This window comes from Dromiciops gliroides, chromosome 3 (genome assembly GCF_019393635.1).
Source record: "Dromiciops gliroides isolate mDroGli1 chromosome 3, mDroGli1.pri, whole genome shotgun sequence".
NCBI classification, from domain to species: Eukaryota; Metazoa; Chordata; class Mammalia; order Microbiotheria; family Microbiotheriidae; genus Dromiciops; species Dromiciops gliroides.
In genome coordinates, this window is record NC_057863.1 from 432,747,659 (window position 1) to 432,773,053 (window position 25,395).

The 25,395-nt window shown below is 38.1% G+C and overlaps 1 protein-coding gene and 1 non-coding gene across 4 annotated transcripts in view; one reads left to right on the top strand and one right to left on the bottom strand.

Moving 5' to 3' along the window:
• The window catches only part of ZNF385B (zinc finger protein 385B), a 525,190-nt gene that overhangs the window by 86,434 nt on the left and 413,361 nt on the right, over positions 1-25,395 (top strand). The window lies entirely within an intron of this gene.
• Positions 18,035-18,138, bottom strand: LOC122752196. Its single transcript, XR_006355987.1, has one exon. It is a non-coding gene; the product is annotated as a U6 spliceosomal RNA (small nuclear RNA).

A 25,395-nucleotide genomic window follows, 5' to 3' on the forward strand; every position in this document is an offset into this window, starting at 1 on the left:
CACTAACCTTAAAATGCTGTATAAATTTTAGCTATTGTTATAGATATTATACTCTCTTCCGGTTCCCATATAGCTAAAATAAGCTTATATTGTCAATATTATGATAGGACCTGATGTGCAGCAATGAGTTTTTATTATTTTTTCAAATTGACTTATTTATTGGAAGCTCATGTTTCTAGTATAACCTTCCTTGTCGGTTATTAAGAACCCAGCTGGTTGATTTTTGATCTTCCACTGCTCCTAATGGTGAAATCACCTTTTTTTAATCAGTGGGAGGAGGGAGAAGGGGGAAGGTTTTCTGATATGGTAGCACTGAGTACTTGGCACACAGCAGGTAATTAATAAATGTTTGTTGACTTGAGTTAAGAACAACCTAATTAGAACTTCTGCATTTCTGAGACTGGTGGATTTGTGCCTGAAGGCCTGCAGTTTTGAAGGTTTAAATCCTCAAAGATAAACAAGAAGAGAAAATAAGAATTTTCTTTTAGATAACCTGTCTGCTTGTTATTTTACTCACTTCCTTAATCAGTACAGTTTCCCCAGACTTGGGTCCTTTTGGGAAGAGATTGGAATTTACATATTGAGAGATGCTAAGACTGTGAAACTAGTCAGTCTGCTCCCTGGCATTACCAGTTACTATTTGAATCTCTAATGAGACAAGCTGTTTTACTTCTGCACAAGGTTAAAAAAACACAACAATAACAGAAATGATTTTCGGCTTTGATTTTATACCCAATCATTCATTGTGAGACCCTTTCTCCTTGTTCATTTACATTCATGTAGCAGGATACTGCTTTTACCTGGGGCTAGGATGGTGATCCATAATGGAAGAGTGTGTTATTAACATACATACACATGCAGTAAAGCAGGTGCACATTTTAAGATAAAAGGAACCCTCAGATTGATCTCTGATACAAGGGGTCCTCCCCCCTTGCCCCAGCAATTTCCTCAACTAGTTGCTGGCAAAGCTTGTAAAATTTGTTTGAAGGGTGCTGTGCTAAAACCATCTAAAACCATCGAGTTTGCATTGAAGGTAAGTAATGCTAGTGTTGATTAAATTGAAAACCTCAAGTCAGTAAAAATCTGCTCTTTTTAAATGACCCTCACCAATTCTTTCCTAGGAGCAGATAGTGTTTGTGATGCTAATTGAAGCTTTATCAGTAAAGTAACTGGCTCTATAGGATGGCTGGACAAAGAGGGTTATGTTAGTACAGAAAGTAAGACTAGGAGCAGGCACATTGTTTAAGTAAATTTACAGAGACAGGTAAACCTGAGAATTCTTAATGATTCAGATGTGTTTTACTTCCTCCTTTGAATCACTTATGTTTCTAGGAATGGAGAGTGGGAGAGGAGGGAGAGAGGATGAATTCTTTTTTTTTTTTTTTTTAGTGAGGCAATTGGGGTTGAGTGACTTGCCCAGGGTCACACAGCTAGTAAGTGTTAAGTGTCTGAGGCCAGATTTGAACTCAGGTACTCCTGACTCCAGGGCTGGTGCTCTATCCACTGTGCCACCTAGCTGCCCTGAGGATGAATTCTTATGGTCCTGATGACTACTCATTTTGAGAAGCTCAGTAAAACTAGTTGTTACAGTTTGTCACTAGCCTTGTTAGTGAGTGATCCAAGCTATCATACTGAACATTAGTTGACTAGATTGGTTGGTTTCTTCTCTTCCTGGGACTGGATGGATTTCTTCTACTACTTCATCCTTCCACCTCAAATCCTGGGAAAGAGAAGCAAGTTTGATCTGGTTCCTGCTGTATGGGGAATGGAGGCACTGATCAATAGCAAAATGCAGTAGAAAAGGACTCTGGACTGAGAGGCAAAAGACCTGGGTTCTAGCATCAGATCTACTATAAACTCACAAGTTGCTTTACTTACCTGAGTCTTGATTGATGAGATTATACTAGATTGTGGACTAAAGTTCCATCTTGGTCACAAAATGTATTCTATAATAAGACTAGAGTGAACTGTACCTTGGGACCAAGTCCTACCCACGGTGTTCAGTATTTGACCATCATCTGTGCTGTGAGAAACTTTCTGAGCTCCTTCAGGTGAGGAAGAAGAGGGTAGGCAGGGCTCAGGGCTATTATTGAACCATATTATCTTATTGAGTCCTCAGCATCAAAGGATTTAGAGGTCAGGCATCATCAGAATACACTCCCTTCATTTTACAGATAAGGAAACTGAGGCTCAAGTCACTGAAACTACTTTCCCAAAGTCACACAGTTTTAATAAATGGCAGAGCTGGAATTTGAACCTGGATCCTGACTCAATATGGAGTTCTCATATTTTGCTTTGTATTGGGCATTGTTTATGTGTTTAAAATACATTATTTTTGCTAATTGGCTTGTATAAACTTATATAAATGTATTGTCTATCAGTGTAAATAATTTGCATTATAAATTTGTTTTTATGGGGATCTTTGGCTCTTTAGTCCTTGGGAATCCTGAAGAAGAGTTGTTGTTGAGTCGTTTCAGTCATGTCCAATTATTTGTGATCCCATTTGAGGTTTCTTGGCAAAGATACTGGTGTGGTTTTGGTTTGCTATTTCTTTCTTCAGCTCATTTTCCAGATGGGGAAACTGAGGCAAATAGGATTCAAGTGACTTGCCCAGGGTCACACAGCTAGTAAGTGTCTGAGGATATAGTTGAACTCAGGAAGAGGAGTCTTTCTGATTCCAGGTTCCGCACTCTATACACTGTACCACCTAGCTGCTCTTATGTAAGATTGATTATTGAACTTAGATGAAGGAGGAAGGACCAAAATGACATTCCTATGTTGGGGTCAAGGTACAGTGTCTCCCACTGTGGTTGATCAGACCAATATGAGCTCAGGAGGTTCTACCACAGATCAGACACAAATACTCCATATGAATATTTGGAGTAGAGACGTCTCTAAACTTGCACATCTCATGTTTCTTTTGAGCTACTGCAATTCTGCTTTGCTCATAGATCACAGAGCCTTCTTTGATGTAGGTTCCCCATGCTAGGCGGTCCTGTGTCAGTGTCTCCCATGTCTCACAAATGATCCCAAAGTTTTTCAGAGAGACCTTGAGAGTGTCCTTGTATCACTTTTTTTGACTTCCATGTGGGCTTTTATCTTATGTGCAATCTCTATAAAATAGTCTTTTAGGCAAATGTAGGTTTGGTATTTGGACATGGCCAGCCCATTGAAGTTAGACTTGCTACAGTAGAGTTTGAATGCCTGGCAGTTCAGCTTGAGAAAGGACTTCAGTGTTCAGGTACCTTATCTTGCCGGGTGATCATCAGAATCTTCCTAACAATTCAAATGTAAGCAATTTAGTTTCTTGTCATGGTACTGGTAAACTGTCTGGGTTTCACAGGCACACAACAATGAGGTCAGCACAATAGCTCTGTAGACCTTCACTTTGGTAATCAGTCTAATACCTCTTCTCTCCCACACTTTCCTTTGAAGCCTCCCAAACACTAAGAAAGCTATGGCAATGCATGTAAAATGGAATGTAAAAAATGTAAAATACAAAAGTGGTATTTGGCAAATGAAGGATGTATTATTGCAGTCCTCAAGAAAGTCAATGTTATGGCCACAGTCATATATTCCATTTTGATTAAAGGTCACATTAGAACCTCAGGGGTTCTGTCTGGTTGTCGCTTATGCCTGATGAGAATTTCTTTAATATTTCTCTCTTTTGAGGTTGCAAACAGTCATTTCAGAATAGTTATGCATCGTTTCAAAAAGAGTTTTAAGTATTGGCTCTCCTTAGAGATAAATGGAAAGAGGAAATAGAAATTAGTAGAATATGCTATTCCCCTGACCCTTTCCCTATTCTCCAATGTGCATAGATATTCTCTGGCAATTTTATGATTATTCCATGCAAATCTGCTGCTGGTAACTGCAATATGTCAAAAATAGATGATTTTATCTGTCGATCTGGTGCAGATCACAATGATCCCATATAGGAAGTAATAGTCTTGGAGTTCTCAAGACTGGAGAAAAAGATTTACCTGGTAACAAGCTTTTCTAAACTTGAATGGACAGTGTTGAGATTATAGGCACCTACCTGTTAAACTTCTACTCTGAGCCTTTCCTGCCCAGTAGGATGTGTCAGTTTATATTCTACTGATATAGTCTTGAAGAATACATTATTACCTCCATCATATTCATGGGGTTTCTTTGCTTTTTAAAAGTATTTTATTATTTTTCAGTTACATATAAGGATAGTTTTCAACATTTGTTTTCACAGGATTCTTAGTTCCAATTTTTTCTCCCATATATAGGTTATATATGTATAAACACATTAAGCATATTTCTACATTAGTCATCTGTTAAAGAAGAATCAGAGCACAAGGGTAGAACTTCAAAAAAGAAGGGGAAAAACAGTCCAAAAGTAGAAACAGTATGGTTCAATCTGTATTCATAACCCACAGTTCTTTTTTCTGGATTTTGAGAACATTTTCTATCATGAGTTCTTTGAAAGTGTTTTGGATCATTGCACTGCTGAAAAGAGCCAAGTTTATCCCCATTGTTCATCACACAATGTTGCTATTACTGTGTACAATGTTCTCCTGGTTCTGCTCCTCTCACTCAGCATCAGTTCATGTAAGTCCTTCCAGGTTTCTCTGAACTCCTGCTCATCATTTCTTACAGCACAATAGTATTCCATTACATTAATATACCACACTTGTTTAGCCATTCCCCCATTGATCAGCATTCCCTTGATTTGTAATTCTTTGCCACCACAAAGAGAGCTACTATAAATATTTTTTGTACATGTGGGTCCTTTTCCCTTTTCTATGGTCTCTTTGGGATACAGACTTAGTGGTACCACTGGGTCAAAGGGTATGAACAGTCCCATAGACCATTGGGCATAGTTCTAAATTGCTCTGCAGAAGGGTTGAATCAGTTAACTGCTTCACCAACAATGCATTAGTTTTCCAATTTTTCCACAGCTTCTCCAACATATATTATTTTCCTTTTTTGTCATATTAGCCAATATGATAGGGGTAAGTTGATACCTCAGAGTTGTTTTAATTTGCATTTCTCTAATCAGTAGTGATTTAGAGCATTTTTTTTTCATATGGCAATAGATAGCTTTGACTTCTTCGTCAGAAAACTGCCTGTTCATATCCTTTGACCATTTCTCAATTGGGGAATTAATTGGATTCTTATAAATTTGATTTAGTTCTGTAAGGCACTAAAATTCTAGCTAGTCTGTCTAAAATATCTAATGAGTGGTCACCAACAAATTATAAGCTTTAGCAAGAGTTTAGAATTTTAAGCATTTATTAAGGAGAATAAGAATTTGGTGAAGAGAGAGAGAGAGGCCTAGATTCATCTATCTATCTCAGGGAGCTACAGTTCTCCTGCTCCGCTCTCCAACGAGAGTCCTAGTGAAAGAGAGTGACAGAGCCAGCCTTGCCCCTTCTTCATCCCACAAGCAAACGTTACTTCCTGACGCCAAAGAAAAGCCGCATGGCTTGCCCTCAGACACCTTCTCCTCATGGCAGATCTTTCCTACAGTAAATCTCCAGCAGGTGACATCATTCCAATCGTTACAGTTCCTGATATATTTAAGAGATGAGGCCTTTATCAGAAATGCTGGCTGTAAACATTGTTTCCCACTTTTCTGCTTCCCTTCTAATTTTGGCTGCATTGCTTCTGTTTGTACAAAAACTTTTAAATTTAATGTAATCAAAGTCTTCTGTCTTACATTTCATAATATTCTCTATCTTTTGTTTGGACATAAATTGTTTTTCTCTCCATAGATCTGAAAGGTAAACTATTCCTTCCTCTCCTAATTTATCTGTGGTATCACCCTTTATGTCTAAATCTTGAACCCATTTTGACCTTATGTTTGTATAAGGTGTAAGATGTTGGTCTATGCCTAGTTTCTCCCATACTGTTTTACAGTTTTCCCAGAAGTTTTTGTCAAATACTGAGTTCTTACCCCAGAAGCTGTAGTCTTTGGGTTTGCATCATATTCACGTTGATGATGAGTCAGCATACGTCTTTTAGTGACTGATGCTAATTATGTTCATGGAATTTAATTGAAATGGAAAATTTATTTTTTGAAAGTAACTTTGTGGAGAATATTTTAGATATTAAGTGAATTAATCTCACATTAGTTTTCCCTGGTATTCCTAAATTCAAGTGTCCATTCGCTATTTTGTCTTAACATGAGATCTATTTACTGATGTCTCACAGAAGTGCTAAATATCTCAAGTTCTAAAGTGATATTTAAATTCCTACAAATATTTTAATTTCTGTAACTATATTGTGAGAAATTGCCTGGGATGATTATATTATGCAATTACTATGTTTTTATTATAAACAATAAACTAAATAAAAGCAAAGTAGGAAAAGCAAACATTTTATATATATATATATATATATATATATATATATATATATATATATATATATATATATATATATATATATATATATAAAATGATTTACACACAAAAAACAGCAACCCACAAACCTTTAAACTTAAAGCAAGTCATTCAGTCCGTGTCTCCTTACGATCTCTTTTCTATTTATATGGATATAATGTTTGTTCATTTTCCTATAACATACACAATAGTAATATTTTCTTCATTTTGCAGCATTTCATACAAGTTTCCTCATAATTCTTTAAGCTCCCTACTTGTCATTATCAGGATAGGACAGTACTTCTCTTTTTACACAGATTGAGAGACAGTGTGTTCCAGAGGAGGGATGGATTTGGGTTTAGAGAACTTGGATTACCTCTGTTACTTTATATTTAGGCCACTAATGTCAAATACATAAAAACAGGGACCACTATGTACCATATGTATGGTTGTACATCAGGATCCCTGCAGGTCTTAGAAAACCACATTTTAACATTATCTATTGAGAAGATGAAAATTCATCCTGTATCATTTTCTTATTGATCTTATTTACAAGTAATGGATTTTGCCCCTGTAACTACTTATGTCATGGTTTTTTAAAGTCTCTAAACTTAGTTCAGAGTTGAGATGGCCTGTAATGGGTCAACTTTAAGAATCCAGCATTCTTTCCTCAAAGAATTTAACTGGCCTTGTAGAATGGGTGAGAAAGCAAGGAGAGTTGGGTTTGATAACTTTATGCCACCAAGTCATCCTTCAAGGATGTCTGGTTTGCTGTCCAAAAGTCTGAGCCACTATCTCACACCTGCACTCAGACAATGAGCACTTCTTAGTCTCAAGAGAAAAGAAAGGGGGAGGGGGGTCATTGCTAACTCCCATTATCAAACTTCCAACCAATCATGTTGTTCCCTGCACCTCAGCTCTGTAACAAATTGTGTTGCCCTAAATTCCATGATGTCATTTACCCTTCTCTGTTCTTTGTTCCATATTCCCTAAACCCTAAATAAAGAGGTGCTCTTGCTCAGGGTCTTTGGCATTAACGGAGGCAATCCATTGACCTATTTATTGAAAGGTAGTATGCCCTTGATACATGCTATTGTGCATGGGATCTGCCTCTTTTGTTAAAATCTCAATCACAATACCATATTTTATTGTATTTTTATTTTACTAAATATTTTTCCAATTTCATTTTAATTTGGCTCAGGCTCACTTGGGAGTTAACAACTCTGATCTAGGTAACCCTCTCTGAACCTCAGGTTCCTTATGTCTAAAAAAGAGAAGATTGGATTCAATGGCTTCTGAGACCTGTTCGAATTTTAAATCTATGATCTAATGTGCCACAATTTATTTAGTTATTCTTCAACTACAAGACATAGATGTACTTTCCAGATTTTTCTTATTATAAATGAAGTAGTTTGTATATGTGAGGATTTTGTTTAAAAATATTTTGGAAACCCAACTATGCAGCAATAACAATTACCAAAATAAAAAACCCTTTTGAAATGTAAGAAAAATGGTTTTCTATGAGTAGATCAACTGTAAGCCAAGTAGGCTGGCTCTAATTAACTCTTACTTTCATCCTTGGTGCATTTACTGGGTTATTTTGCTTTCAGCAATGAATATATATATATATATATATATATATATATATATTTAAAATGCATTCCTTTTACAGAGAGCTACTGTGGTAAAATTTGTATTTGTGGTTATTACAAACACAGAATCTTGGACCAAAGAGTACGGCTTGGTTGAACTTCATTGGCCATCTGAACATCTGTTTTCTTGTCAACATCATTTAAGTCACCTTAAGGAACACATAATTGTTTATTGTTTACAAAACTTTGTTTTTTGGGCCAATTTAAGGCTGGTCCAATGAACTGGATGACTTCCAAATCATGGACTTATGGAAAATGAGGACAAAATGATAAAAAGCAGGCTTTGCTTTTCTTTATATAAGGAAGGGAAGATATGGTTTTATACTGGTCAGGTTTATGATCTTGATGGAGAAACTAAAATAATTTATGTATAATCCCTAATGCATAATGGGCTTCTGGCTAATGCATAATGTCCCAGTGGTACTATAAACAACATAATATATCATTGGCATTCCAGCATAAATTTTGTAGCAATTTTTCCAAACTTTCTAGGCTTTTCATAAAGCTTCCTTCTACTCTCTTTCCTGCTTTATCAACTGATGAACTTACCTCTGACTTTATAGGTTTTTGGTTTATTTGTTTGTTTTTTAGCCAGGCAGTTGGGGTTAAGTGACTTGCCCAGGGTCACACAGCTAGTAAGTGTTAAGTATCTGAGGCCAGATTTGAACTCAGGTACTCCTGACTCCAGGGCCGGTGCTCTATCCACTGCACCATCTAGCTGCCCCTCCTCTGACTTTATAGTGAATATTAATCTCAGCAGGAGTTTTTCATCACAGAGCAACATAATATACTGGAAAGCATATTGGATTTGGACTCAGAGGAAATAGGTTCAAACCTCAGCACTGACACTTGTTAGCTGAGTGACTTTGGGCAAATCATGTAAGTACTGGGAGGATTTGTTCATCTATACAAGGAGAAGGCTAGACTAAGTGATCCCTAAGGTCCTTTTTCATTCTAAATCTCTGATGCCATGATCTGTCATAACCTCGACATAGGACTGTTAATGTGTCAAATGAGATAATAGAGGAAGAGCTTTTTTGCAAACCTATAAGCACTATATAAATGTCAGCTTCTACTAAGACTTCTCTTGATATATGACAATGAAGACTACTACTATTGCTAGGTGTGTATCTGTCCTTTCTAACTATAGCCTCAGAGCTATCACAATGGAAAAAAAATGTTAATCTAAACATAGTCCCTATTGATTTAATAAAGAGCTCTTGTGCTTTTTAAAGGAATGAATTGCTAATTGTAGAATTTTAGATAGCAAGAAGCATATGGTAAGGTTGTTTTGGGGGAGAAAGGGGGAGGAATTTCCTGCTGTTCCAGTGTTCCAAATTATGTAGGCTGACACCTACTTCACTTATATATAAGGCTGACCTTGTTCACAGACATAGGAGATTTCAAAACCCTCCCCACCCCTAATCCCTAACCTGGAGACATTTATGCCACTGTTTTAGCCTTTTAAATAATACAATGATAAACTAATTCTTGATTGTATCACCTACTTGTTCTACAAGTTGTTGAGTAAACCACTCAAGGGTAAGAAGAAATGAGAATCCTACTCAATTCAATGATGCAATTTAGTTTCCTTTCTCTTCTGTTTTGCATCTTTCCTTAAGGAGTACCTAACAAGTGATGCTGTCAATTCTGCATTCTTGTAAGACAGTATTCTCTTTCTTCTCACTGGGTGATTGAGTGGGAGGTATCAAGCAATATTTCAAAATGTGTACTGACATTTAATTATAAAAAAAAATCTCTTCCACGATCAATTCCCTTGCCAGGTCCTATTCTGTGTATTTGATTACTAGTTTCCCCATTCTTTCATTAGGAATTCAAAAGTCATTTGGCATCTGTACAAGGATCTAGAGTTCCTGCTTTTTCTTCCTTTCTTCTTGCTCCCTCCCTCCCCTCTCTTTATCTTTAATTCTCTGAGAGATAACCTTAGTTTTCCAGGTTATAACATTCCTTTTGATGTTTAGTAGAATCATTGATAACCATGTTTTTATGTGCAATATGGAAGTACTTTGAAAAACTATCTGAGGGGGCAGCTAGGTGGCGCAGTGGATAGAGCACCGGCCCTGGAGTCAGGAGTACCTGAGTTCAAATCCGGCCTCAGACACTTAACACTTACTAGCTGTGTGACCCCGGGCAAGTCACTTAACCCCAATTGCCTCACTAAAAAAAAAACCAAAAAAACAAAAAAACAAAAAACTATCTGAGCAAATGCATATTTCCTGTGACTTCAGTTTAAAAGTTGAGGCAGTGGGGTTGTGACTGTAAGTGAATGGAAATGAACCGTCTGCTTTTAGCTCATTAAGATACTATTAAAATGGTTGTAATAAAGCATGCAAAGAGAATTTTAAATGTCATTAAAAATTAAAATGACTGCAGGATTCATATGTTGGTTTTGTTATTTATTAGTTGGCTAACTTTGGTCAAGTCACTTCACATTGCTGAGACAGTCTATAAAATAAGGGGCTAGTGGAGAGCCCTCTGCTCCCTTTTTGTGGTAATATTATATGTTTCTTTGTTAATACATATCATTTGTTTTTGTTTTTGTTTTTGTTTTTGTTTTTGGTAGGGCAATGAGGGTTAAGTGACTTGTCCAGGGTCACACAGCTAGTAAGTGTCAAGTGTCTGAGGCCGGATTTGAACTCAGGTACTCCTGAATCCAGGGCCAGCGCTTTACCACTGCACCATCTAGCTGCCCCAATACATATCATTTTTTAAAAAGCCAAATTCTTCTAAAACTAATCGGCCGGCCAATGTACATTTATTAAGCACCTATTATGTGCCAGGCACTGTGCTAAGTTAAAAATGACAAAGAATTACAAAGATAAAAGAAAGTCCCTAACTTCAAGTAGCATACAGTCTACTGGAGGAGACAACATGCCGATAACTATGTACAAACAAGTCCTATGCAGGATAAATGGGAAATCATCAATAGAGGAAAGAAAGACACTAGAATTAAGGGGAATCAGAAAAAACTTCTTGTAGGAAACCATTCTGAGTAGTTTTATGTTGTTACATGTACCATTGATAAATGTAAAATCTTTCACTTGGATTAAAAAAAATACAACTTCACAAGTTCAAGATGGGGAAGGCCTGGTTATGCAGCAGTGTATCTGAAAAAGGTCTAGGGGTTTTCATGGATTGCAAATAAAATATGTGCTAAAAAAAGTTACAAGGCAGTCAAGAAAGTTCTTGCCAACCTTGACTGCATTGAGAGACATAGAGCCCATGGATGAGAAAGGAGATGAGTGTGTCGTTGGGCTTGCCCCATGTGGAATATTTGATTTGATTCTGTGCACCACTGTGTAGGTAAGAGACTGAGGTAGGGCCTATAGTTTGAAGGCTCTGTTATTAATACTGATACGAGCTAGCATTTATACAGGACTTTAACTTTTGCAAAACACTTTACAAACAATATTGTATTGTGGCCTCAACATACCACTGTGCATTAAGTGCTATTGTTATCATTCCCACTTAATAGATGAGGAAATTGAGACAGAGGTAAAGTGACTTGCACAGAGTAATATAGCTAGTAAGTGTCTGAGGCTGGATTTGAATTGTGCTCTTCCTAACACCAGCTTCAAAGGTCTCTCTACTGTATTACTTACCTGGTTACTCTGTTCCCTCCTTTGAAAATCGAGAATTTGCCCTCCCATTTTGTGTTATCTTCCATTTCCAATGATCTTTCAAATTTACTGGCCATTACCTACTTATATTTGGGACTGTTGGTGAACTTTTTGTCATCAGATAAAAGCTTTTACCCAAATTAAATGCATGTTTAGATATTAGTCAGCAAATACTGGTTACTTATTTGGGGTATAGAATAGATATATTTAAAAATAGATTCTCTTCTTATTTAACTTAAGACGCTTTGATGAACTTTAGAATTGAAAGTTAGTAGGCACCTGATGGGTGAAGCAACTGAGTCTCAGCTAGGTTAATTGACTTATCCAAGATCACCCAGAGTTTACTGGCAGATGTGGAACTGATACAGAGGTCACCCAATTGTTATTCTTTCCTCTGTTTTATTTAATATATGAAAATTAGTGATATATCTGTCTAGCATCTATTGTGCCACCTAGCTGCCTAAAGTAAATTAAAATAGGAAGTTGCCTGATAACCCCACCCTAGATGAATTAATTCCTGGCTCCATGCTGGACTACTTGTCTCTTCTTGTTGTTTAGTCTTGTCCCACTCTTTGTGACCCCATTTGTGGTTTTCTTGGCAAAGATAAGAGTGGTTTTCCATTTCCTTCTCCGGCTCGCTTGACAGATGAGGAAAGTGAGACAAATAGGGTTAAGTGACTTGCCCAGGGTCACACTGTTAGTAAGTATCTGAGGTCAGATTTGAACTCAGGAAGATGAGTCTTCTTGACTTCGGGGCTGACACTCTATCTACATCTCCACTGCCTAGCAGTAACTCTGTTATATAGTCAGGTTGCCATCCCTTCCCCACAGGACATTATATCCTGCTATCACTTTGCCCCTTCCCCACAACAAAATTTGTCTTTAAAAATTGATTTGAAGTGTCATTTTACTTGTTCCTGGTGCCAAAATTGCTAGTTATATCTTTGATATCATGATTCACACCATAAAAAATACCTTAAACACCAAGTAAACAGTATATAAACAACACAATACCTAGTAAAGGCTTGGTGATACCGTTGAAATTTGGCAACAAAGAGTTTTGGTTTAAGAGAGCATCGCATTAAGCTATAGTTTTCTGTCTCCTTGTGCTAGTTGGAATAGTACATTGATAGGAGCCAAGGTCATAAGCGCCTGATTGTTTCCAGGGGAAAGTAAGAATGTAAACTTTTAAATGTCATTGGTCATAGGCACTGTGAGTAGGAGTTATGCTTGACAAAGTAACTTTATTTTTTCAGATCAATTTAGAAAGAGCAAAAAATAATTTTAAAGAAAATCTATACAGATCAGACAGTAGAACAGAGGCAATAAATTAAAAGTTTATGTAAAATTGTCTTTCATATTAAAGGATACTCTTTTTGCACGTTCATTTTTCTTGTCCTCATAGGCAGGGATCATCTTCCCTTCAGAACATCAGCTGCCTGATAGAATAATGAACAAGCTACGTACATGAAAATCCTTTTTTATTGGAAAACTAGGGGGCCTGTTCTCTGCCCCCAAGAGGTTCATGCCACTGAATTTGAACAAGGCATTTCTTTTTCCTTTTTTTTTTTGTCCTGAGCAATTTACTGCCCTGATTTTGACTCTTACAATCAAATGCCTGACAGTCATCAGCATTCCAATGTCTGAAGCTTTGTGGTATGGATTTCTCATCATCATCTTTTTATATACATGACCTTCTTCACAATAATTGGATCATCTTCTGGCCATAGTACCTTTGGGATTAATTTCTCAAAGAGTACTGCAGGGTCACTTCTTAGCAGCCCTCTCATGTACCACCCCCTACCCACCAAACTGCCAGCTTTGAATTCTGAGCTGGTGTTCTCAATTCTCCAAGGACCCCTGTGGGTTTATTTTCTGATAATATTACTCTTGAGCGTTCTCACAGTTGCTGGGCTTTTTGACCCAAGAGAACATAATGTCTTTTATAAACCTATCTCTTGCCAATCAGTGGTGGTAGCTTATAAGGTAACTGCAAAGAGAAGGTAAGAATCTGACATTTGCCTGGATGATATGAGGTATAAAGGGTAAGCTGGTGTCTTCAAACTTAAGGATATTACTATGATAATTGCTATGTGTACATATGTATGTTTACATAGATACTATATATCTGTATATGCTTCATTCTCTCTCACCACCTCCTGCATATCCTCTTCTCTCATTGCCTAGCAAACCACACCAGAAACTACTCCTGGGAAACATTTCTTCCCTGGAGCCCTCCTCTACTGATTGGTGACTGCCTCTCCTGGAATATTATTTCAGGAAAGCCCTAGTTATACTTCATGTCTTTACCAGACATCTCCTCTACACTCTCCTTTCTAACTGCCTGGCTTTTTCCACCCGTATGCTTGCCCTCACCTCTACTTCTGGAGCCATGAAACATGATCAAATTAAGTCAAATCAGTCATTATTGCTTCTCATCTGCTCCTAACCCCATCCCAGTTTTTAACCAAGGTGTCCCTCGCCAGCCATTATTATCCTATGTGTGTAGTTTCTCCCATCACTTCAAACTTATATCTAAAAAATAATAACTAACAATAATAACTGATAAGTAATAAAATAAAATATTTTCATGTCTAATGTCTTGCTATTATCAAATTTTCCTAATACCTTGTTGTGGTTCAGTTTCAGCTAGGAAGTCCCTCCTAGATTCCTATTCCTAATATGGAACTAAGCCATTTCTTCTCTTAGTAGTGTTCACTGTATAGACAGAAGCAACAGCAGGGCTATGCATCTGTGATTGTGGTTGGAAGATAAAGGCTTCATACATCTCTCCATACATAGATGCCCCATAGGCATCTCAAACTCAACATAATCAATATTAAACTCATTATCTTTTCTCCAGTTTCTGTCAAGAGCAGTAGCGTCCTTCCAGTCACTCAGGTTTGTGACCTTGTAGTCCTAATTAACTTGAGTTCTCCTTTAAGTGCTACCCCCCATTCTATATTCAGTCAATTGCCAAATATTGCCATTTTTGCCTACATGACATCTCTATCATCCATTCCCTTCCTCTCCACTCAGATGGCCACCACAGGCTTTTGCATAGGCTGCTCCTTCATACCTGGAATCCATGACCTCCTCACTCTGCCTGTGAGAATACCTGGCTCCCTTCACAGTTCATCTCAAGTGCCATCAGGCCTATTCTGATCATGGGAAACCTCCCCCTTTCCCAACTTCTAGTGCCTCTTGTCCCTAAATAACAATAGTATCTAGCATTTATATAGCAATTTAAGGTTTGAGTATATATGTATACACACCCACACCCATACCCACCCACATATATATATGGATATGCATACCATACCTACAAATGTACATGCATGTGTATAAAATCTTTTTTGATCTTCTCAACAACCTAAGAGTGCTATAATCCCCATTTTATGAATGAGTAAATTGAGACAGATGGAGGCCAAGTAACTTCATCACACAGCTAGTAAGTGAGACAGGACTTGACTCAGATTTTCCTGACTGTAGTTTTAACACTCAGCCCAAGGATCACTTAGCTGCTTGTGTTTACCTTGTATATCTTCTATGTCCCTGTATTTTTGCAAATGATGTTTTCTTCAATAAAATGTAGACTTGAGAGCAGCATCTGTTTCATTTTGGTCTTTGAATCTTCAGTGCCTAAGATAGTACCTTGCACTTAGTAGGTGCTTACTAAATACTTGTTGTTGTTGTTTTAATACTTGTTGATTGTTATGACAAAGCTTTCTTTTGTTTTCCCCAAAGGGAGAACATTTTCCAGTTTACTTTCCTATGACTTACTCAGAAAGATGTATGGGATCCTAGTTCTTCCTACTCTGAAGCCCTTACTTTTGGTTAGCATACTAAAATGGAATGCAACTGAACATTAAACAAGCAGATTTTACTATTCTGAAGTAGAGTAAATATTGAGGTTGAGAAACCTATTTTTCCTTCCCAACTAGCCTAAGTAGAAATCATTTGATCTCAAAATTTGTTTCTTTCTGTGCAAAATAGGTAGAAAAATATTTGTTAAGAGCTAAGGATGAATCTATTGCTATACAAATCTCAGTGTCTTTAAAACTATCAGGTCAGGTAAGTGATATATCACAAGTAAGAATGAACATTATTATTAATTAAAATGCCACATGAATATATAATCCTGAAAAAAACAATATAATCTTCTTTGAGAATAATTAAATTATCTTGGGTAGTAACCTTTTGCAATTATTTTTATATTTTACTTGTGGAGAATTTTTTCCAACCAAATACATATAAGAGGGAAAAAATTTCACATAAACCAACTTCGTAGCTAATTACATGGCAGTTAACTATTGATGACAGATTTAGAATTACAGACTCTATGCACACAAAAATTAGGACTATCCACACTAAAATTAAGAATAGGTATTTAGGGCAGCTAGGTGGCGCAGTGGATAAAGCACCAGCCCTGGATTCAGGAGTTCCTGAGTTCAAATCCGGCCTCAGACACTTGACACTTACTAGCTGTGTGAGTCATTTAACCCCCATTGCCCTGCAAAAAAGAAAGAAAGAAAGAAAGAAAGAAAGAAAGAAAGAAAGAAAGAAAGAAAGAAAGAAAGAAAGAAAGAAAGAAAGAAAGAAAGAAAGAAAGAAAGAATAGGTATTTATAGGCAGTCCTTAGCTCACCTATACCTTTATCTAAACCTATACCTATACCTATACTCATACCCATACCCATACCTCGCATAACCCAGTCTAATAGAAACTTCGTTTTGACTCCTGTGATTTCTCTCCACATGTTTTCATCTCCTCTATACCATCACAGGCCCTCTCTCCCCAGGTCAGATGGGCCAGCCGGCTGATTACCATCACCATCCTTATTCTCCTCTCTCCCAGCATCTCTAGTGCCTCATGCCTGGAGCTGGTACCAAGAAAGGAAGGATAGGAAGATGGAGAGAAGAAAAGGTCAGAAATCTTTGTCTTTCTATTCTGTAGGAACCCTGTGTGAGATTTAAAATTGGATATTAGATCATAAATCTCCCCTACTTAACCTTTCCCTTAATTTATCTCCCAGACTAGTAAATGGAAGAAGCTTTTGGTTTTCTAGATAGACCTTTTATTGTCAAGGTAGTCACAAGGTGATGTTGATTAAAAGGATAGGAAAGTAGAAACACAATACAAATCGTCTTAAGTCTAAGCTTAGTCTATATTCCTTATAAAAACTCACCAAACCGAAAAGGCCACCTTTGGAGAAAAACCATCTGTGCCGTGCTGTCAGGAGCCCAGCCAAGCAGGAAAAGCCTCACTTCCGTTCTCTCCACCCCCTGAAATCGAGTGCGCCGCAGGCAGTCTGACGTGCGCAGCAGGCGGACTGTTCGTCTCCTCCCCAAAAGGGTGGTCCTTCAAAAACTGGCATCTTTCAGTTATCCTAACCGACTGTTAAAAACTTTCATATTTTTTTACCACACCTGCTACCATTCTGACATTCCTGTATCAGGAAGGGAAGCAATGGTACAGTGGAAAAGAGTGATGGATTTGGAATCAAAGGACCTCAGTTCAAATCCAACCTCCGCTACCTACTACCTGTGTGACATTGGGCAAATCACTTAACCTCTCTGGGCCTCAGTTTTCTCATCTGTGAAAATGAGGATGTCATTGTGACAAATGGCTTCCTATAACTAACCCTTCTAGATCTAACCTTCTAGTCTATGAACTACAAAGGGTTAGTGACCTTCCCCCATACCAAGTCTAACCTCTAAGCATATTTTCCACTAGCAACATTGTTATACCTAAGGCTTAGATTTATTGTTCAGCAAGTATATTCCTCCAAATGTATATATTGATTGGGCAGTCATGTCAGCTACACCCAGAGTCATGGTATAGCTGTTTGGAGCCCTTGACTATGCAATTCATAACTCTGTCTCTGTGTAGTAATTCAAGGTCAGACCAAACCAGATAACAAAATCAAAACATTTAATAAAACAGAAAGCAAAGTAAATCACAGACAAGTGGATCAAGTTTCAAGAGTTTTTAACACCCAACCCCAAATGACTGCTACCTCTAGTTATTGGAGTAATATACATTCTTGAGCTGCTTTTTCTTATGGGAAAAATCAATTCTTAATTCTAAACATAATAATTAACTTCTTTGTTGCTTTTCAGTTGTGTCTGACTCTTCATAATCTCATGGACTATAGCATGTCAATTCTATCCATAGAGTTTTTGTTTTTTTAAAAGATACTGGAGGGATTTGTCATTTTCTTCTCCAGTGGATTAAGGCAAACAGAGGCTCAGGGTCACACAGCTAGTAAGTTTTTGAGGCTGGATTTGAACTCAGATATTCCTGACTTCAGGTCTGGCACTCTATCCACTGAGCTATCCAGCTGCATCCTATTGACTTCTTACCTTAGCCTAACTTAAATGCTACTTCAAGTACTTTTCACTTCATGAATTTGTGTGTCATCCTTGCGCAGGGGTCATGCTAATCTCTGTATCATTCCAATTTTAGTATATGTGCTGCCGAAGCAAGCACACTTCAAGTACTTTTCCCTGACTTTCTAGTTAATACTGAATATTCCAACTCCAACTACTCATAACATTTTACATGTTTGTAATACCTTTTATTGAATGGCACTATCTGTGTATGTATCATAAGACTCTTTTAAACCATATACTCCATGAGGGCAAAGATTATGTCTAATCTAAATCAGGGGTCTCCCCCATGGCTAGTATAGTGCTTAATGTATATAAAATAGCTAAAAAATACTCAAAGTAATGAGGAAAATTATTTTAATCTAACTCTAGTAGGATTGCCTATATGTATGGCTGCATAACATATATAGGATTTCCTACATGTATATAGCATGCCAATATACTTGTCTGTAAGTACTCCAAGTTTTTCAAAGTTGAGTCTTAAATTTATAAAGAGAAGGAACCTCAGAGCTCACCTAGTCTAGCCCCCCTATTCTAGACAAAAAATACACCAAAGTGAAGTGACTTGTCCAAGGTCACATATTAAATGATACTAAATTCCTGATTCAAACTTGTATACTTTCACTTCAAATTCATCATTCTTTTTTTTTTTTTTTTTTTTTTTTGCGAGGCAATGGGGGTTAAGTGACTTGTCACACAGCTAGTAAGTGTCAAGTGTCTGAGGCTGGATTTGAACTCAGGTACTCCTGAATCCAGGACCAGTACTTTATCCACCGCACCACCTAGCTGCCCCCAAATTCATCATTCTTAACACTGTACTGCACTGCTTCAAAATATTCACTTAGAAATATTCAGTTTTGGGGCACAGAGCCAAGATGGCAGAGGAAAATTTGTGACTCTCTTAACTCCCAACAGATCTGTCCACATACATCCAAAAAAACATGCCATAAGACAACTCCTGGAGCAGAAAAACCCACAAAAGAACAGAGTGAGACTATTTTCCAGCCAAAGACAGCTTAAATAGGTGGGAGGGATCATCTGCTGTACAGGGTGAGAGAGGAGCTCAGCATGTGGCACAGATCCAACCCCAGGCAGGCCGTGCCTCCAGTGCCTCTGAATCTTCTTTTGAAACTCAGCTCACAGAACAGTGAGGGTATCCAGTTGTTGCCTGGGGGGAAATAGTGGGGGTCTCTGCTGGAGTAGAGATAGGAGAACTGCCATGTTCCTCAGAAAGTAAACTTGAGTGTCAGCAGCCCACTGGGGGAGGGGCACAGGCACACCAAGCTTGCAGACCACAGAGAATCAGATTTCAATCAGACTTCTGCTTCCAGGTTATAGAGCAAGCAGGCCCATGGTTACTTATGGGCTAGGTGGGCTGAGAATAAGCCTCTCCTTGAATTGTACTACCTGGGACCCCCTGAAGTTTGGGTCAGTGCTTCCTGGAAGTAACACTTCACATTAAGAAGGAGTTAAAAGCCAAGAAATAAGCAGCCAAGATGAACAGGCAGAGAAAGCAGCAGACCATCAAAAGTTTCTTTGGTGGCAAGGTAGATCAAAATACATCCTCAGAAGAAGAAATAACAAAGTTATTTCTAATAAAATCTAAAGTTTCCAAGAAAAATATGAATTGGTATCAGGCCATAGAAGCACTCAAAAAAGACTTTGTAGATAAAGTAAGAGAGGTAGAGTGAAAAAATGGAAATAGAAATGAGAGTGATACAGGAGGGTCATAAAAAAAAGTCAACAGCTTGAAAAGCCAAATTGGCCAAGTGGAAAAGGAGGTACATAAACTCTCTGAAGAAAATCATTGCTTAAGAATTAGGATAAAGCAAATAGAAGCTAATGACTTTATGAGAAATCAAGGCACAAGCAAATCCAAATGAATAAAAATTAGAATGCAATATGAAATATCTCCTTGGAAAAACAGCTGACTTAGAAAATAGATCCAGGAAAGATCATTTGAAAATCACTGCACTACATGAAAACCATGATCAAAGTAAGAGCTTAGACAGCATCTTCAAATAAATTGTCAGGGAAAATGTCCCTGATATTCTAGAAGCAGAAGGTAAATTAGAAATTGAAAGGATCCACCAATCACCTCCAGAAAGAGATACCAAAAGGAAAACTTTCAGGAATACTATAGCCAAATTCCAGAGATCCCAGGTCAAGGAAAAGCTATTGCAAGCAGCTAGAAAAAAAGGAATTCAAATACTGTGGAGCTACAGTCAGGATAAGAGAATATATAGTAGCTTCTATATTAAAGGACCAGAGGGCATGGAATATGATGGTCTGAAGGGCAAAGAAACTGGGATTACAACCAAAAATCACCTACACAGGAAAACTGTGTATAATCTTCCAGGGGAATAAATGGTACTTCAATGAAAAAGAGGACTTTCAGACATTCATGATGAAAAGATCTGAACTGAATAGAAAATTTGACTTTCAAATATGAGACCCTAGAGAAGCATAAAAAGGTAAACAGAAAAAAAGTCATGAGAGCTATTAAAAGGTTAAACTGTTTACATTCCTACATGGGAAGATAATACTTCTAACTCATAAGAACTTTTTCAGTATTAGGGCAGCTGAAAAGAATTTATTTAGAGGGCACAGGTGTGAATTGAATATGAAGGGATGCCATCTATAAAGCATTTATTTTCTGTTTATCACTTTGTTTTTTGTGGGGCAGGCAGGGTGGGGTGGCTTATGTTTGGGGCTGGATTTGGGCTCAGGGCCTCCTGGGTCCAGGGCTGGTGCTTTGTCCACTGTGTCACCTAGCTTACCCATGATGACATATTTTTTGGGTGGTGAGGCAATGAAGGTTAAGTGACTTGCCAAGATTCACACATCTAGTAAGTGCCAAGTGTCTTCTGAGGCCAGATTTGAACTCAGGTCCTCCTGAATCCAGGGCTGGTGCTTTATCACTGTACCACCTAGCTGCCGCAACATGATGACATCTTTAAAATAAAGTTAAGGGGTAAGAGGAATGAACTGGAAGAAATGGAAAGGGAGAGGTGGAATGTGGTAAAGAAGCTCACACAAAAGAAACAAGAAAAAGCTTATGGAGTGGAGGAGAAGATGGGGAAGGAGCAAGGGAGTGTGAGTGAGCCTTATTCTCATCAAAATTGGCTCAAAGAGGGAATAACATACACTTTCAAGTGGGTATAGTAATATATTTTGCCCTGAAGGAAAGTGGAAGGGGAAGGGAATAAAGGGTGAGAGGTGAAGGAAGAGAGGACAGATTGGGGGAGGAGACAGTAAAAAGCAAAACACTTTTGAGGAGGGATAGGGTGAAAGAAGATAGAAAATAGAGTAAATATCAAGGGGATGGAATAGGATGGAGGGTAATACTGTTAGCAATAGTAATTGTTAAAGAAATGATGAACAAGATTCTATCAGAAGGACATAGGAAAAATGCAAACCATGAACAGAGAAAGAGCTGATGGTATCTGAATACAGATTGAAGTATAATTTTATTAGTTCCTCTTTCTAAAGTTATTTTGTCTGTTTTCTTTCACAACCTGACTAATGTGATGTTTTGCATGACTACACATGTATGACTTATATTGAATTGCTTGATTTCTTAAGGAGGGGTGAGGAGGGAGGGAGGAAGAAAATTTGGAACACAAAGTTTTAAAAAATGTGAAAAAATGTGGGTTTTTTACATGTAACTTGGGGAAAATTCTAAATAAGTAAACAAAAATATTCAGTTTTTTAAACTTAACCATTAGCTGGTCAACATACTTTTGTATGCCCAATGCTTATTACAGTACCTGGCACACAATAAGTGCTTAATAAATAGTATCAATTAAAAAAACTAAGAAATAAATAAACATAATTAATAAATGGTGTCAACCGACTATACCAGACAGCCTAAATTTCAAAGTATCATTCTTGCTGTTTATATCACATTGACCTAGTCTCCAGAGAATCCAATAGATTGACTAATTCCAAACATCAATCTGTAGTCTTTTCACCTTTCTTCAATATAGCATTTTCAGAGTGACAGAAGTTCTCAATTCCAATTTGAGTAAAATCTAGAATCCAAAATAATTGTAGTTTCCTAAGGAGCTCTTCAAACCATTTTAGATCGAAGATATAGCTTCCCAGGAGTAATGTGAAAAACAGGGAAAACATGGAGCATGATACAGTAGAAAGAGAAATGCTTATGGAGTCAGAGGATCTGAATTAAAATTCTGCCTCCGACACTTTATACTGATATTTGTTTTGTATATACATAATTATTTGTGTGTGGTATCCCTTATTAGATTGTGAATTCTTTTAGAACAGAGTCTATCTTTTGCTTTTCTGTACATCCCCATCTCTTAACCAATTCCTGGCACATAGTAGGTTCTTTTCTTTTTTTTTTTGTGAGGCAATTGGGGTTAAGTGACTTGCCCAGGGTCACACAGCTAGTAAGTGTTAAGTGTCTGAGGCCAGATTTGAACTCAGGCACTCCTGAATCCAGGGCCGGTGCTTTATCCACTGTGCCACCTAGCTGCCCCCATAGTAGGTTCTTAATAAATGTTTATTTACTGACTGATTGCTGAGCATCAGTTTCCTAACTCGTAAAGTTAGGGAATGGGACCAGATGGCCTCTGAAATTTTTACTAGCTTCAGATCTTTGATCCTATTCTTCCTGTTTCCATTTCTGCCCTTGGCTAGGGCCCTATTCTTTGTTCTGTGCTGGTTTGCTGTCCTGTATGATACTACAAAGTCATAGAGTGAGGCAAATCACAACTCTCCCCACCCCCAGTGTAGGCCTCCATCAGTCACGGACGACCATGGATCAGCGCCTTGAAGAGCCACAGGCTACAGTATAGCTGTGCAGTCTGATAGGGGAGCTGTAGCTCCTGAGTGACTTATAAGTGGTAACTGCCACATCCCGTGTTGTATCTACCCCATGAGGAGTAGCTGGAGTGTCCTCTCCAGGGCACTGGCTTGGGCGGATCAATTGGAAAACACACTGTTGCCCATGCAGCAGGTTTTCCCTCTCTGGGACATTGGTGGATCCAAAGGAGAGGCAGAGCCAATACAGTTTGGCACCAGTGCCACCACAGGAGTTGCCAGAGGGATGTGGTGTCCAACATCCAAGTGCCTAAGGGACTCTGACTCCTGATTTTTCCTCAGGGTTACCTCCTGAAGCCTTTCCCATATAGGGGTATAGCCGCAAGGCAGCGGACGTTTAAAATCAGGGTTTCCTTCCCCTAGGCAGCTTGCCTGCCAAGGCTAATGAGTCCCACCTGCCCAAAGCGACTGGTTTTAAGGTGCTAGTGACTCTCCTTCGCCCCTTCTCCTGTTAGTGAAAACAGTTCCGCCACAAGAAGACCAGGAGTTGGGCTTTGGTTGTCAGAGGCTATTTGAGACGCACGCTATTGGAGCATTTTATAGGGAGTGGGAGCTTATCCCCACTCCCACCCTGGCATGACAAACCTTTGGAACCACCCACAAGTATACCTTTACTATCTGCGGTATACTGATTAATAGTACTGTATCAAAAATAAGCATCATCCTGTGTAATGGAGGTCAATCAAATAATGATGATTTATAATTCAATTCAATTAATTTTTGTTTTATGTAAAGCACTGCATCAGGCACAGAAAATAAAAAACGCTTATTCTATAGGGTCTGGGAATTGTGGGATGCAGCAGGTACTGCCATAGTTATAAAACCATAGAGAAATGAATGCTCTGGAAAGGCAAAGTAGTTGGAAATATGAAATGTGAAATTAGGTACTAAACCAAAGGTTAGGAAATGAATATGTTCTGCTTTTCTCTTTGATTTTGTTCTTTTCCTAGCTTCCCTCCACCCCACATTTCTAGTACATTCTTTTGAGATTAACTCCCATTTGTACTGTATGTATATCTATCTACATAGTAGTTTGTATATTAACTTCCCCCTTACTAAAATGTGAGCCCCTTGGGGCTGGGAGCTTGTTTATGTTTGTTTGCTTTTTGTTGTTTGTTTGTTTTTCATATCTACATTGCTTAGCCCAATGTCTGACACAAAGTAAGAATTTTATGAATGGTTACTGACCGAGTGGCTGAAAGTGTTAGCTATTGACTAGGTGCTCAGTCATCTGATATGAGGAGAATATGCAAGTCAGGTGCCTAGGCCAGCCCTAGAAAAAGCTGTAAAAAAGGAAGAACTGATGCATCCTCCCATTTGGGGACTCTTTTTTCCCTTCTGTGAAATTTCTGTCCCTTCAGGTATACCAAGTGTGCTTCTCTTATACAAACCAGCTTGGGGTGGGGGTGAAGAAGGTAGGGGGAGACATACCATATCAGTGAGTAGTTTAGGCCGAGGTGTCACTTTTCTTAGAGGGATTTGAAACTGGAGTCTTATCTCTAATTGTGGAGTAAAAGTTATTACCTTCTGTTAGCAGCATAGCAGAAATCACTGAGCAGGTAAGCATCTTAAAGAAAGTAGCACCTGAAATCACAGTATATATAGGGCTGCATTATTCTTTGTAGTATAGTGGGAAACATACTAAAATAAGACTCCAGTTCTAGTTCCAACTAGATTCTAATACAATTCTTTATCATTACTAGCTCTGGCACTTTGATCAAGGTGTTTAATCTGAAAGAGAAAGCTTGGTATCATGGATAAAGCATTGGACGCAAAGTCAGAAAGACCTGAGTTTGAATCCTATCTCAGACAATTACTAGCTGTGTGACCTTTGGCAACTCACTTAACCTCTCTTGGCCTCATCATAAAAGGAAGGGTTTGGACTTGGTGACCTCTAAGATCACTTCAAGTTCCAATTCTGTGATCCCATCATCCTTATCTTACTCTTCAAGGTCCCCAGTTCTAACATTCTATCATTCTGTGTCAGTCTGACCTTGCTGGAAAGGATTGGCATTGGCAAACGATGGCCTGGCCAAGGCAAATGGTACAGGCCAGATAGATGTCTACAGGCCCAATGATGTTTTAGAAGGATTTTGCAAAGGTCAATGACTAGAAGGTCAATATGGAATAAGGGATAGGAGGCAAGTCTTGGAGTAAAAAAGACATGGATTCTAATTCTGCCATTTGTACATATTAGCTGGGGGACTATGGACCAAACCTCTTGGTGCCCCCATGCAACCATGGAGGGCTGGATGTTACAGATTATCAGTAGGAATTCCCTCATTTAAAGTTCCCTAATAAAAAAAAAATTGAAGTTCCCTAATAATTAAATCAGGGATCCAGACTCCTAAAAGTTATTAAAGATAAAACCTCTTATGTACCACCCAGATGGAAAATCCTGGTGATTGGAGATAATGATCTAAACCCATGCAGTAGACATCTAACTCTAGAGTTTTGTTGTCATCTCCTAAAAGCATTTAGTTTTTGCTTGTTTGTCCATGGTTATATGCTA